Source organism: Gopherus flavomarginatus (assembly GCF_025201925.1).
Source record: "Gopherus flavomarginatus isolate rGopFla2 chromosome 13 unlocalized genomic scaffold, rGopFla2.mat.asm SUPER_13_unloc_2, whole genome shotgun sequence".
Taxonomy (NCBI): Eukaryota; Metazoa; Chordata; order Testudines; family Testudinidae; genus Gopherus; species Gopherus flavomarginatus.
This window is the reverse complement of record NW_026114610.1, coordinates 3,808,674-3,822,580: the sequence shown is the minus strand read 5'-3', so window position 1 is coordinate 3,822,580 and position 13,907 is coordinate 3,808,674. Positions and strand designations below refer to the sequence as shown.

General features: G+C 49.4%; 2 non-coding genes across 2 annotated transcripts; one reads left to right on the top strand and one right to left on the bottom strand.

Annotated features, from left to right (window-relative positions):
- Positions 1-6,758: 6,758 nt before the first annotated feature.
- TRNAS-GCU (transfer RNA serine (anticodon GCU)) lies at positions 6,759-6,840 on the bottom strand. The gene has a single exon. It is a non-coding gene; the product is annotated as a tRNA-Ser (tRNA).
- Positions 6,841-9,633: 2,793 nt separating this feature from the next.
- On the top strand, positions 9,634-9,705 carry TRNAG-UCC (transfer RNA glycine (anticodon UCC)). Its single transcript has one exon. It is a non-coding gene; the product is annotated as a tRNA-Gly (tRNA).
- Positions 9,706-13,907: the final 4,202 nt, after the last annotated feature.

Here is a 13,907-nt window from a genome sequence, read left to right as displayed (position 1 = left end):
CACTCACATACCCAGAGCATGGACACTGACCAAAGTGGAGCGTGACCAACCAGATGCAGCCAAGTCATCTCTAGTCGCAGGCCATTAGGTGCAGGTCCTTAAAAGGAGAAGGGGCCATGTGCTCAGGAGTCACTCACAAGCTTGTACCTCCAGTGAATGCCCTTTGCCGGGATTGCCTGGCCAGTGGTTCTCTGCATTGTATTTCATTGTGCCTCCGAAAGACTTATCTTCATTGCACCGTCCATAGCTGCACTGTGGGACACTTACCTTGCAGAATCCTGACATCTCCAGTGCTGTGCCTGTCCTGGAAGCATGAGTATGCAAGTGTGAGTGTGACACCCCCGCTTCCTCTTTTGAACTTAGCTGTCAGTATAATAAACCTGCTGCTTTCTGCCAAACTCTGGTGGGTCATTAGTCCTCCCTACGCTTACTAGCTGGCCCAATTTTGGGTAACAGCTGCAATAAGCTCAACCCCTGCAGGACAGAGGGTGGTAAAATGAGCTGGGAAAAAGCCTTAGCATCAGCAGGTGAAAACTAGATGACCTTGGCCAGTCACCTTTTGAAGCCTTGTGGCTTAGTCTCCTCTGCCCTTGGAGGTTGCCCTATGGCGGCCGGCTCTTCCTGCTGGCTTCCTTTGTGTGACTTGCCAAAGGAGGGAGTGAGGCAGGAATGGGGCAAAAGAGGAAAGTCTAGCTGAGGAAGGCAGGGCAGAAGCTAAGCCCATTTGTTCTGCAACGCCTGAAAAGCCTGGGGAGGTGTGGTTGGCTGCTGGGAGGTAGAATCCTGTGCTTACCTTTTGGCTTTCCAGGGATGGCTACTTGCATCCCAGGAGAAGAAGGATGGTTCTGGGTGAAAGGAAAACAAGCAAAGCTCTGGGAGGAAATTTGGGTGTGGGATGCAGGCTCTGCGCTGGGGTAGCGGGCTTGGGGTGCAGGAGGGGTGGCGCTTACCCGGGCACTGCAGCTCCCAAAGTGACTGGTACACACAAACCCTGGGGGAGCAGGTCCTAGGTGGGCCGTGCCAGGGGGTCTCTGTGTGCCGCTGCCTGCAGGCTCTGCCCCCAGAGCTCCTATTGGCTGCAGTTCCTGGCCAATGGAAGCTGCAGGAGTTGGTACTCGGGGTCAGGGGTAGTGAATGGAGACACTCCCCCTGCACCCAGGGATGCTGGGACATGCCGGCCATTTCTGGGAGTGACACAGAGGGACGGAGGCAGAGTGGGCAGGGAGCCACCTTAGTGCTGCTGGCACATATCTGCACACCCATTAGGGGGAAGGGGGCAGAGGTCGTCCATGTGCTGCCTGGGGTAGGGGCAGTGCACAGAGCTGCCTCCCTACTGGGTCTATTACAGGAGGGGGAGGGGTCTTTTGGCCTGTAAGGTGCAGCAGGTCGGACTAGATGATCACATTGGTCCTTTCTGACCTTAAAGGCTCTGAGTCTAAAAGGGAGAGAGAAGTAAAGGAAGTTTTTTAAAAAAAACCCAAACATTGTAATACCAGGATTAACTCCACCTGCTCATTGTATAGTCCCACCCCTTTCTTCCTCCATTGTGTGTTGAATGACCTGCAGAACATTGATTCTCTCATTCCATTGATAAACTCATACAATGTGACTGAAATTAAACTAATTCCCAGCAGAGGAAACATCACATCACTGTACTGGCTGGGAATCAAACCCCAGGTCAACTACTGGAATATAGCTATGCTCACCACTATACCACCAATGCATCTGGATAGAAGTGTCACTTATGCTTGCCAATGAGGCTAGACAAGCATTGAGGAGATTTTCTGCCATTAAAATGAACTGGATTCTCATCACTAAAAAAAACCACCTCCATATTCACTTGAGTTTGAACCATCAGCCTTTCAATTAGCCACCAAAGTTGTTAATCACAGGGTATGTCTACACTATGGGATTATTCCAATTTTACAGAAACCAGTTTTTGGAAATAGATTGTATAAAGTCGAGTGCACGCGGACACACTAAGCACATTAGTTCGGCGGTGTGCGTCCATATACCGAGGCGAGTGTCAATTTCCGGAGCGTTGCACTGTGGGTAGCTATCCCATAGCTATCCCATAGTTTCGCAGTCTCTCCCACCCATTGGAAATCTGGGTTGAGATCCCAATGCCTGATGGGGCAAAAACAGTGTAGTGGGTGATTCTGGGTAAATGTTATCACTCAGTCCTCCCTCCGTGAAAGCAATGGCAGACCATCATTTCGCACCCTTTTCCCTGGATTGCCTGGGCAGGCGCCATAGCCTGACAACCATGGAGCCCCGTTCAGCCTTTTTTCACCGTCACCGTATGACTACTGGATTATGCTAACAGACGCGGTACTACAGCACTACACAGCAGCATCCCCTTGCCTTTCAAGTTAGCAAAGATGGTTACCAACCATACCGTCCCGTCTGCTGCTTTGCAAGTTGACAATGACAATTACCAGTTATACTGTACCATCTGCTGCCTGTCATGGGTGCTCCTGGCCGGCCTCGGTGAGGTTGGCCAGGGGCGCATGGACAAAAATGGAATGACTCTCCCAGGTCATTCCCTTCTTTGAGTTTTGTCTAAAGGGAGGGTCAGTCCTGTCTAGACTATCAGGCAAGCCTACTAAAGAACCAGAGAGGGAAACGGCTTCTCCAGGTCAGAGCCCCAGACATCCTGCAGAAATGATGAGCTGCAGTGCCATTCCAGGGGGTGCCCCTGCAACAACGCCACCCGTTTGCTTCCCTCCTCTGCTACCCCTCCTGGGCTACTGTAGCAGTTATCCCCCCATTTGTGTGAAGTAAAAGAATGCAGGAATGTGAAACAACACTAACTTTATTGCCTCTGCAAGCAGAGCTCAAAGGGGGCTAATACCGCTGAATTGCAGCCACACTAATCCCTAATCCGACATAGCAAATTCTGATTTCAGCGCTACTTCCCCTCATCGGGGAGGAGGACAGATATCAGTATTAAGAGTCCTTTACTATCGATATAAAGGGCTTCGTTGTGTGGACAGGTGCAGGGTTTAATGGGATTTAATGCTGCTAAATTATATATAAACTTGCAGTGTTGACCAGGCCAGAGAGAGCAGCAGGTTTTTCCCTACTGTTTCCCACTCTGTTTCTTGACTAGTTCTTCTCTGCCACCAAGCTGCTTTCTACCTTGTGAGTTCTGGACAAGCTCAGTTGGCAAAGCATCGGACTTTTAAACTGAGGGTCCAGGGTTCAAGTCCATGGTCAGGTGGTGAACTACTTTCCAAGATCTTAAACTGTCTCTCTGCAGTCCTCTTTGACATAATTTTTCTCTTCAGGATTTTCCCTTTCTCAGAAGGACCTTTTTGTGTGTGGGTTTGAAGGGGCAACTTCCTGACAGCCCCTCTGTCCTTGCAGCCTGGAGGAATAAAGGCCTCTGGGCATATAGCATGTTCCCTCCCTGCACACACACACACATAGAATATCCCTAGGAATTAGAATCACCTGCTGCTTTCCCCTTTCCTGCTGGATCCCCAAATGATGATTGCCTTCAGCATAAACCATGTCCCCTCTTTTCCCCAGTGCCCCTCAATCCAAACTTCAGTCCCTTCCTATGCCACACTACTTCTCAATCCCAACCAGAGCCTACTCCTCTTCACCCTTCTCCTCTGTCCCTACCCACAGCCCCCTCAATCCCAACCCAACAGCCCCTTCTATTCCCAGTGCACTCAATCCCAAACCACGGCTCCTCCTTCCCTCCAGCAGCAGGTGCTTCAGACTCTCTCAGGGAGATTTTTTCTTGCAAGGTTTCGTGTATGAGTTGCATGTGGATTTTACAGTATAGTTGGAATATGCTGGTTGCTTGCTGAATGATCACTTTTGCCTGGTGTTGGATTCCCAGCCTCCTTGTTATTGGGGCAGGAGAAATAAGCGTTGTTATCCTTGTTGTGTAAATTGAGGGCAGCACAACTGTGCTCGGCAGACCCCGACTGAGGGACTCAATCTCAGTTCAATAGCACTTGCTAGGCAGGGGGACAGGGGTTCCAAAGCCAAATGGGCTGGGCCTGGGTCCTAATACTAAAATTTAGGGATTAGATCAGTGTTAGGACAGGGTGGCTGTGGAGGGATGAGTGAGTCCGCAGACAACATTATGAGAATAGTGCCTTCTTATTTTCCCCCTTTTCCACCCAGGATGGCAGGTGAACTGTACAGAGGCACCTCTGGGCTTGCACTGACTAAGGACAACAGCTGTGAGTGGGTGCAGAGAGGGGATGGCTCATGTTAAAGGACTTTTGGTTGCTGGACTTATGAACCCGTAGGGAGAAGGACACTGGCCCAGCTTAGTTGGGGGGTGAGGTCTTTTCCTCTTGGTTTATGTTTATGCGTTGGGGCTGCTGACATGACTTTTGCTAACCCTGGGCTTACATTGCAATGTAGACATACCCTGATAGGGCATCTATACAGTAATAAAAGCAGTGTGGCCCGGCTGGCCTGGATCATCTGACTTGGACTCCTGGGGCTCAGGTTGTGAGGCCTAAAAACGTGCAGTGTAGACATTTAGGCTCAGACTGGAGCCCAGCTTCGGAGACCCTCACCCCTTGTGGGGTCTCGAGGCTGGGCTCAAGCCCAAGTGTCTACACTGTAAATTTTATAACCCTGCAGCACAAGCCCCGACAAGCCTGAATCAACTGACCCAGGGTTTGAGAATAGTGACTTGGGTGTGTTTATGACAGTGCAGACATAATACTACGCTATGTCCACGCTGGCAATGAAACACCCAGAGCTGCCCCATGCCAGCTCAGGCTCCCGAGGCTTTGGCTGTGGGGTGGTAAATTTGCAGTGTAGATGTCTCAGCTCAGGCTCAATACTGGGCTCTGGGCCCCCTCAAAGTTGGGAGGGAGTTTAGCAAGCAAAAAAGGTAAAACCGCAATGAAGTATTACCCTGGACTCAATGGCATTTCTCCATTGGTCTGCCTGCTTTGGGGCAGGGACAATAGCACATCCTGCTGCATTCATTATTTCATAGGGTGGTTTAGGATTTTCATTCTCAGACACTGGGCACAAAGCAGGACTCAACCCTCGGCATAAACTAAATGAGCTGGCCACAGATTCTGGCAGCCACAATGAGCATTTGGTGTGAGAGCTCAGACCTGCCCCTGTCCCAGAGGGAGGGGGTCATCCATGAGGGGACTGGACCACTGACCTACCAGCTCCTAACTCCCAAACGTTCAGTAACTCTGTTATCAGTGCCTGTGTGTGTAATTTAAACCATAAGAAAACCCACACTGGGCTAGACCAAAGGTCCTTCTGACAACAGCCAAGAGCAGATACCCCAAAAGCCACTCAACAGGGCACCACTGGGAGTTATTATCCCTGCCTCAAAAGCAGACAGACCAACGGAGAACTGCCATGAGTCCAGGGTAATACTTCCCTGCGGTTTTACCATTTCCACTTGCTAAACTCCCTCCCAACCTTCTGGGCTCCTAGACCTATCCTAGTGTTATGTCTACACTGTGATTAAAACACCCAGGTCACCTGTCTCAAAGCCCAGGTCAGCTGACTCAGGGTTATGGGACTTGGACTGCAAGACTATAAAATTACAGTGCAGACATATGGACTTGAACCCAACCTCTGAGACCCCACGAGGGGTGAGGGTTTCTGAACCCAGGCTTCAGTGTGAACACAAATATCTGCACCACAGTTTTTAGCCTCTCAGCTTTAGCATAATGAGCCCAAGTCAGATGACCCAGGCCAGTCATGCTGCCATCTTTATCCTGGGAGAGATGGATTCTAAGGGTACGTTCCCATTGCAATGGAAGCCCAGGTGTGGCACGCTGTGCTTAAAGCAGCACCCTGCAAGCCCCATATTCACCACTCTCATATAGTGATGATACGTTTTGAAAAAGGCTGCCTGGTGAGGTATCATTTCAAAAATCTTGAACTGTTCATTTGTTGAACCTTAATGTCTTCTTGCATTCTATGGGCTCACATTGGTTTGGGAAGTTATGAAGTTTGCTCTGTGTGCATTACAGAAATATGTTATCAAGTTGGGAAATACCCCCCACCAGCCTTTCAGGTGCGACAAGGGAGGAGCCAGACTCACTGCTGGCCTATTAAAGGTGGCTACAGTCCCAAGGACTATCCCAGGAACCGTGTACAATGCAGACTTCATCGAGATAACACAGCAACAATGGACACTGCTTGACTCACGTCATAGCAAAGGAGCTTTCTAGAAAGTTGGAAGAAACTATGAAAGAGGGGAAGAGACATCATGACTTGGCATCTCTCCCCCACAAATCAACAGCTGGAAACACACCTGGATGACAAAACTGATTCATAAATCAGAAGATAATAATAATAATACATTCAAACCAAAGTCCCCAAATAGCTAGTACTGGTTTTTCAGCTGAAAATTTTCAGTTTGGGGAATTTTGTTTTCCCAGTCAGACCTTGCCAAGGGAAGCAGGGAGAAAATGTTTGAGTTGCCTCCTTCAGAACAGCTTAGCCTAGACACTCTAGCTGTGGGTCACTGTCATGGCCTTGCTGAGAACTGGGGTATTTTAATACTTTGGGGAGGTCTCAGGGTGTTTGGGGGAGATTATGAGGCTGTTACCTTTTGAGATAAAAACTAAGACATACAGGACTAGAGAATTTTTTTTTTAGAAATCTGAGATTTAGACATTTTATTTAAAGCAGAGGGGTTTCTGAGCAGGCTTTTGTTTGCAGGAAGCAACATTGTTTGATCTGTCATTGTACCAAAGGGGGAGATGGTTGTCTAGAAAGGAGGAGTGAAGACTAAATGCATCCGATGAGGATGGGATTCGAACCCATGCGTGCAGAGCACAATGGATTAGCAGTCCATCGCCTTAACCACTCGGCCACCTCATCTGAGATGTCAGGATGTGGAAAGGATGAGAAATCTAAGGCCAGCAGAGATAGGGACACTAAGGTGTTTTTAAATACTAAGCGGAAGCAGGGGCTGAATGAGCTCCCCCCTCACACCTAGTGACCAGCTGTGGGAAAGGCTTCAGGAACAGACAGTGTTTGCATAGACACAGCTACTCTGCCTAGGTATGCAGCATCATGGGGCCGCTTCCCCAAAATGGCCAGTTTTAGCTGGTGGCGGGTTACAAATCACTTTAGCACTGAGTGGTATGAAATGTTATTATCCTTCCTGCATGTGAAGGGCAGCAGAACATACTTAGTCGGTCCTGCTGGGTGAGGAATAGCTGTTATTGGACTGCATAGAAGTGATTCAGAATGTCACCCTAAAGCAGTGGTCCCCAAACATTTCACACTGTGCCCTCTTATCCATGGCTGTGGGCCCTCGGAGCCACAGTTGAAAACTGGGGCTGGGAGTGGGGTGTTGCTTGCTGAAGAGAGGGGTGCAGACAGGGGTAAGGGGGTTGAGGCCGAGCTGGCAATCAGGGGCCCAGGCTGAGGGTGGGGTTGGAAAAGAGCTGGGACAGAGTCGGGCTGACTGGTGCTCCCTCCATGGGGGCTGGCTCAGCCCCTGAGGTGCCCCTATGAATCTTCCTCTTTGTTCCCCTAGGAGTCATGCCCCACATTTTGGGGACCACTGAACCCTACACGTTAAGCAGGGGCTAGTGATGCCAAAGCCCAGGGAAAGGGAGAACAAGTGCAGGGGCCCCAGCACTGGAACTAGGCCCCCTCACTTCTGTCTGTGGCTCTGCCCCCTGCCACACCTCCACCCACGGCCCCATCCACTATGTCACCTCTGTTCCACCACTTCCCCCACTAGCCCCACCCTGTCACTCCTTTACCCCTGCCCCGCTGTGGCCCCAAGATCAGAGAAGCTCTGTGCCCCTGCTCCAGCCCCCGGGCCGTAGCACGGAGTGGGAGCTCCTCCAGCCCTGGGGCTGACATGGGGGAGACTTTTCCAGGGGGACATAATTTCTCCAGGGCCCCTAGTCATGGGCTCCACTGTCTCCTTGTCGATGCAAGGTTTGGGGAGGCTGAGCCCACCCAAGCCTCCATTACGTGCTGCCCAGGCTACCACTGCTCAGTGTGTGGCCAGTCTCCCTGTGTTCTCTGCTGTTCTTGCTGGGGAGCTTGGCTGGCCTTATGGGGGGGGCCCCCCAGCAGCCGCCTAGGGCTCCAGGGGGTCAAAGGGCACCGTGTGGCAGTGCGAAGGTGCTCACTGCTCTCCCCTGCCCCAGTGCTCCTCCATGGCCCCATAGAGGGTTGAGGGGAGCGAGGTGCAACCCTATGTGCTCCATGCGTCCTGGTCACTTTCCCCACCTGGGCTGTGCTGTGAGGGGAGCATCAGAAGCTGCTGCTCTCTGCCCTCCCCTTATGCAGCCTGGCTGAGGAAAGTGACCTGGATGCAGGGAACTCAGATGATGTTGCTTCTTGCCCCCCCACCCCACCTCTGCAGCTCCTAGGGGTGCCCAGAGGAGCAGCATTCCAGGGAGGAGCGGGTAGCAATGCGAGCTGCTCCATGCACACAGGTCACTGTCCCCACGTGGGTGCAGGAGGGGGTGCAGGGGTTAGGGGTGAAGGGGATGCATCAGAGGGGCAGTGGCTGGTGGCACAGGAGTGGGAAACAATAGGGGAAACCTGCTGCTGTCTCTGGCCCGGTCAACACTATGAGTTTATATCAAATTTAGCAGCGTTAAATAGCATTAACCCTGCACCCGTCCACACAATGAAGCCCTTATATCGATATAAAGAGTTCTAAATACTGGTATCTGTACTCCTCCCCGATGAGGGGAGTAGTGCTGAAATCGGTATTGCTATTTCGGATTAGGGTTAGTGTGGCCACAATTCAATGGTATTGGCCTCCAGGCGCCATCCCACAGTGCACCATTATGACCGCTTTGGACAGCAATCTGAACTCGGATGCATTGGCCAGGTAGACAGGAAAAGCCCGGTGAAATTTTGAATTTTATTTCCTGTTTGCTTAGCGTGGAGCACCGATCAGCACAGGTGACCATGCAGTCCCAGAATCAAAAAAGAGCTTGCAAAGCAGCAGATGGGACAGTATGGCTGATAACCATCTTTGCTAACTTGCAAAAGGCAAGAGGATGCTGCTGTGTAGCGCTGCAGAACCGCGTCTGTCAGCACCATCCAGTAGACATATGGTGACAGTGAAAAAAAGCTGAACAGGCTCCATGGTTGCCGTGCTATGGTGTCTGCCCAGGCAATCCAGGGAAAAGGGCGCAAAATGATTGTCTGCCGTTGCTTTCACGGAGGGAGGAGTGAGTGACGACATTTACCCAGAATCACCCACGACACTGTTTTTGCCCCATCAGGCACTGGGACATCAACCCAGAATTCCAGTGGGTGGGAGAGACTGCGGAAACTATGGGATAGCTATGGGATAGCTACCTACAGTGCAACGCTCCGGAAATCGACGCTAGCCTCTGTACATGGATGCACACCACCGAATTAATATACTTAGTGTGTCCGCGTGCCCTCGACTTTATACAATCTGTTTCCAAAAAACAGTTTCTGTAAAATCGGAATAATCTCGTAGTGTAGACATACCCTGTGATTAACAACTTTGGTGGCTAATTGAAAGGCTGATGGTTCAAACTCAAGTGAAGATGGAGGTGGTTTTTTTTAGTGATGAGAATCCAGTACATTTTAACAGGCCGAAAATCTCCTCAATGCTGCTCTATCCTCATTTTGCAAGCATAAGTAACACTTTTGCCAGATGCATTGGTGGTATAGTGGTGAGCATAGCTGCCTTCCAAGCAGTTGACCTGGGTTCGATTCCCAGCCAATGCAGTGATGTGATGTTTTCTCCCTTGGGAGTTGGTTTAATTTCAGTTGCATTGTATCAGTTTATCAATGGAATGAGACAATCAATGTCCTACAGGTCATTCAATGCACAATGGAGGAAGAAAGGGGTGGGACCGTACAATGAGCTGTTGGAGTCATCTTGGTATTACAATGTTTGGTTTTTTTAAAAAAAACTTCCTTTACTTCCCTCTCCCTTTTAGACTCGGAGCCTTTAAGGTCAGAAGGGACCAATGTGATCATCTAGTCCGTCCTGCTGCACCACACAGGCCAAAAGACCCCACCCATCCACTCCTGTAATAGACCCAGTAGGGGAGGCAGCTCTGTGCACTGCTCCTACCCCAGGCAGCACATGGGCGACCTCTGCTCCCCTCCCCCCATGGGTGTGCAGAGATGTGCCAACAGCACTAAGGTGGCTCCCTGCCCACTCTACCTCCATCCCTCCGTGCCACTCCCAGAAGTGGTTGGCATGTCCCGGCATCCCCTGGGGCGGGGGGAGGGTCTCCAATCATTGCCCCTGCCCCAAGTACCAACTCCGCAGCTCCCATTGGCCAGGAACTGCAACCAATGGGAGCTCTGGGGGCAGCGCCTGCATGCAGCAGTGCATGGACACACCCTGGCATGGCCCACCTAGGAGCTGCTGACGCAGGGTTGTCTGTACCGATCACTTTGGGAGCTGCACTGCCCGAGGTAAGCATCACCCCTCCTACACCCCAATCCCCTCCCCCAGTGCAGAGCCAGCACCCTGCACCCAAATTTCCTCCCATAGCTTTGCTTGCCTTCCTTTCACCCAGAACCATCCTTCTTCTCCTGGGATGCAAGTAGCCATCCCTGGGAAGCCAAGAGGCAGGCACAGGATTCTACCTCCCAGCAGCCAACTGCACCTCCCCAGGCTTTGCAGAACGAATGGTGGCTCTCTACTAACCCCACTTAGCAGCACTGAGGTGCTTAGCTTCTGCCCTGCCTTCCTCAGCTGGACTTTCCTCTTTTGCCCCGTTCCTGCCTCACTCCCTCCTTTGGCATGTCACACAAAGGAGGCCAGCAGGAAGAGCCGACCTCCGTAGGCCAACCTCCAAGGGCAGAGGAGGCCAAGTCACAAGGCTTCAAAAGGTGACTGGCCTAGACCCTCTAGCTTTCCCCTGCTGATGCCAAGGCTTTTTGCTCAGCTCATTTCACCACCGTCTGCCATGCAGGGGTTGGGGTTACTGCAGGACAGGACAGTGGCAGCAGTAGGAGCGCTTTGCTGGACAGGCAGAAAAAGTAAAACCTCCTGTTTTTGAACCAATCACCTTTTGCATGTTAGGTAAATGTGATAACCACTACACTACAGAAACTGTGTTGCAGGGCTTTCTCCCTCCCTTCATAAGAACATGAGAACAGCCATACTGGGTCAGACCAAAGGTTCATCCAGCCCAGTATCCTGTCTGCCAACAGTGGCCAATGACAGGTGCCCCAGAGGGACTGAACCTAACAGGTAATGATCAAGTGATCTCTCTCCTACCATCCATCTCCACCCTATGACAAACAGAGGCTAGGGACACCATTCCTTACCCATCCTGGATAATAGCCATCAATGGACTTAACCTCCATGAATTTATCTAGGTTTTTTTTTTAAATCCTATTATAGTCCCAGCCTTCACAACCTTCTCAGCCAAGGAGTTTGACATGTTGACTGTGCACTGTGTGAAGAACCTCCTTTTATTTGTTTTAAACCTGCTGCCCATTACTTTCATTTGGTGTTCCCTAGTTCTTATATTATGAGAACAAGTAAATAAATTTTTCTTATTCACTTTAGGATGTGGGGTCTGGGCTGGGCTGACTTTAGTCCCAGGCTGGGGTCTCCTGAATGTTGGGAAACATCCTTTGCTGCTACCCAGACACAGCAGGCTACTAGTGACAAACCAGGGCTGGGATGAGAGGGGAATGTTGCATGAACTTTATCATACAGGGCCCATCCTGCTTCTCAGAGCCCAGAGGCGAGAATCTAGAGAAGGGTGAGTCATTTCTCAGCTGCATTCTCAGGAGAAGCCGATAGCCATCCTTGATCAGACACTCAGGAGAGCAACCACAGCAGTTCTGCGGAGAGCTCTGGCTGCCAGGGGATCCAGCTAGGAGAGGGAGTGCTGAGGGTTCTGCAGTTTTTGCAGTGGGGCTGTCTTAGGAGTCACAGGTGGCTTTGTTGGTGGGGTGGTGAAGTAGGGACTACAGGATGTGAGGCTGGCTGAAATGAAACTGCACAAAAAACCTCCCCATTTGTTCCAGCTAAGGCCCTACTTTGGCCTCTCCTCCTTTCATAAATATCTCCATATCTACCCCAGCTCTCAGAAACACCCTCTCTCCATGGGTATTTTCACAGTTTCTTCCTTTTTTCATGGAGAGAGACAGAGAAAAAACAAGCCTATTAATTTGACCTACCGACTCAGTTCACGGCATGAAATACACAATTTTGTGTTCAATGAGTTGTGTTCATTTACATAACATGAAAAATATGTTTTGGGCAATGCATGAAAACCTCACTGCATTGAACAACCCACTTGATCTAGTTAATGTACTACAGAATATTTGAAGAAGTTAAGAAAGATGTGCTTATAAATTAACATGTGCCATTTACACACGCACAAAACAGAAGAAACTGAATTATTTGAGCTACTAAAATTTCCATTTTCTCACAGCATTTTAGTTCTCAAGGTTGTTTTAATTTGCTTATTTTTTTGGAACTAGAAATGAGGAAGAGTACACTGAAGTCAGTGGAATTACCGCAGTGAGGGATTAGTCTCATTATTTGCCACTAACAAAACCTTTATTAACACAGAGTTAACTTTGACTGTGAATATCTCTTACCTTCCAGAACATCGAGTTCAGTAAAACTCAAATTCTGGAAAAACAGGGAATACAGAGTGAGGGTACATGCCCAGATAACCTTAACTCTGCCCTCTAGGAGAGAATCCCTGAGAGCATATGAGAATAAAGAAAGGTTTGGGGACAAATTACATCTACTTCCCAAGAGTTTGTTTCTTCTGGAATTAATTGATCCTGGCCCCATCAATTGATCCTGGCCTGGTGTCTGGCTGTAGAATTTACTATTTACTGTCTTTATCCCAGTATATTAAAGGCAAAACTGCTTTATAAAAGCTCTGTTATTCTAGGTTACACAAACAGGTCACTTCCCCACCTATTTCAAGGAGATGGAATTTTCCTGACCCGCAGGGAACTTAAAATAACATGCTCAAGATCACACATTCCTTAGGAGAAAATGAAGGGGAAAAAAACCCAAAACCACCAAACCATTGCTGTTTCTACCCAAATGATCAATGAGACCGGAAAGTGAAACTGTGCAATTAACTGTCTGGTACTACATTGACACTGCAGTTACTTGGATGCAGACACACACAGCTCTACGGTTGGTAAACGTACAGAGACTCTGCTGCTGCTCATGAGCTAGCAGCACATGACCTCTAAACAGCTGCCATTCAAATGCATCTGAAAGTCACAAGGAACAACGATCTGTGTTAAAGGAAGGCTGCCATTTATTAAAGCCCCAATTGATGCCGTGTGCACAAACAGAGGATTGAATGTGTAACAGGGAGTTTGGTAAATCTTGGTTATTTTATTTTTGTAACGGCTCCTGTCCACCTCCAGTAGAGTTTTCGGTCCCAATGGCAACTTACTTACCAAATGTAATACAGACTAGCCCATTCCTCCCAAGTGGATGTGGTTCTTGTTTTTCTGCGCACTGTAGCCCATGGAGGCCAAGGACCTGCAAATGCGTCTTCATGTGCCTTTGTTTAATTGATGAAAACAAACCTAGAGACTTAGAGGATTGGAAGTGATTTCAGTTGGGGGACATGTTTGCTAGATTTTTATGCATTTGCAGAGGAAAACATTGAGTGTGTCCATTCATTTCAGGGGTCCCTATTTAGTGGAGCTCCTGAACATACTGCAGATGGAATTATTTTTATTGAAGGAACAGGTTTGTGAGAGGGCACTTGGATTTGAACCAAGGACCACTTGATCTGCAGTCAAACTACAGAGGAAGTTGTGGTTCTTTAGTTTTAACAGAGCTGGGCCTTGTCTCACTCTCAAGCTAGACTTACACTAATGGGTGATATGGCTTTAGTTAAAGTGTTTTAATTGAACAGCTGTTGCATGTCCACCCTGTGTCACCAGTGCACATCCATGCTAGAATCTCT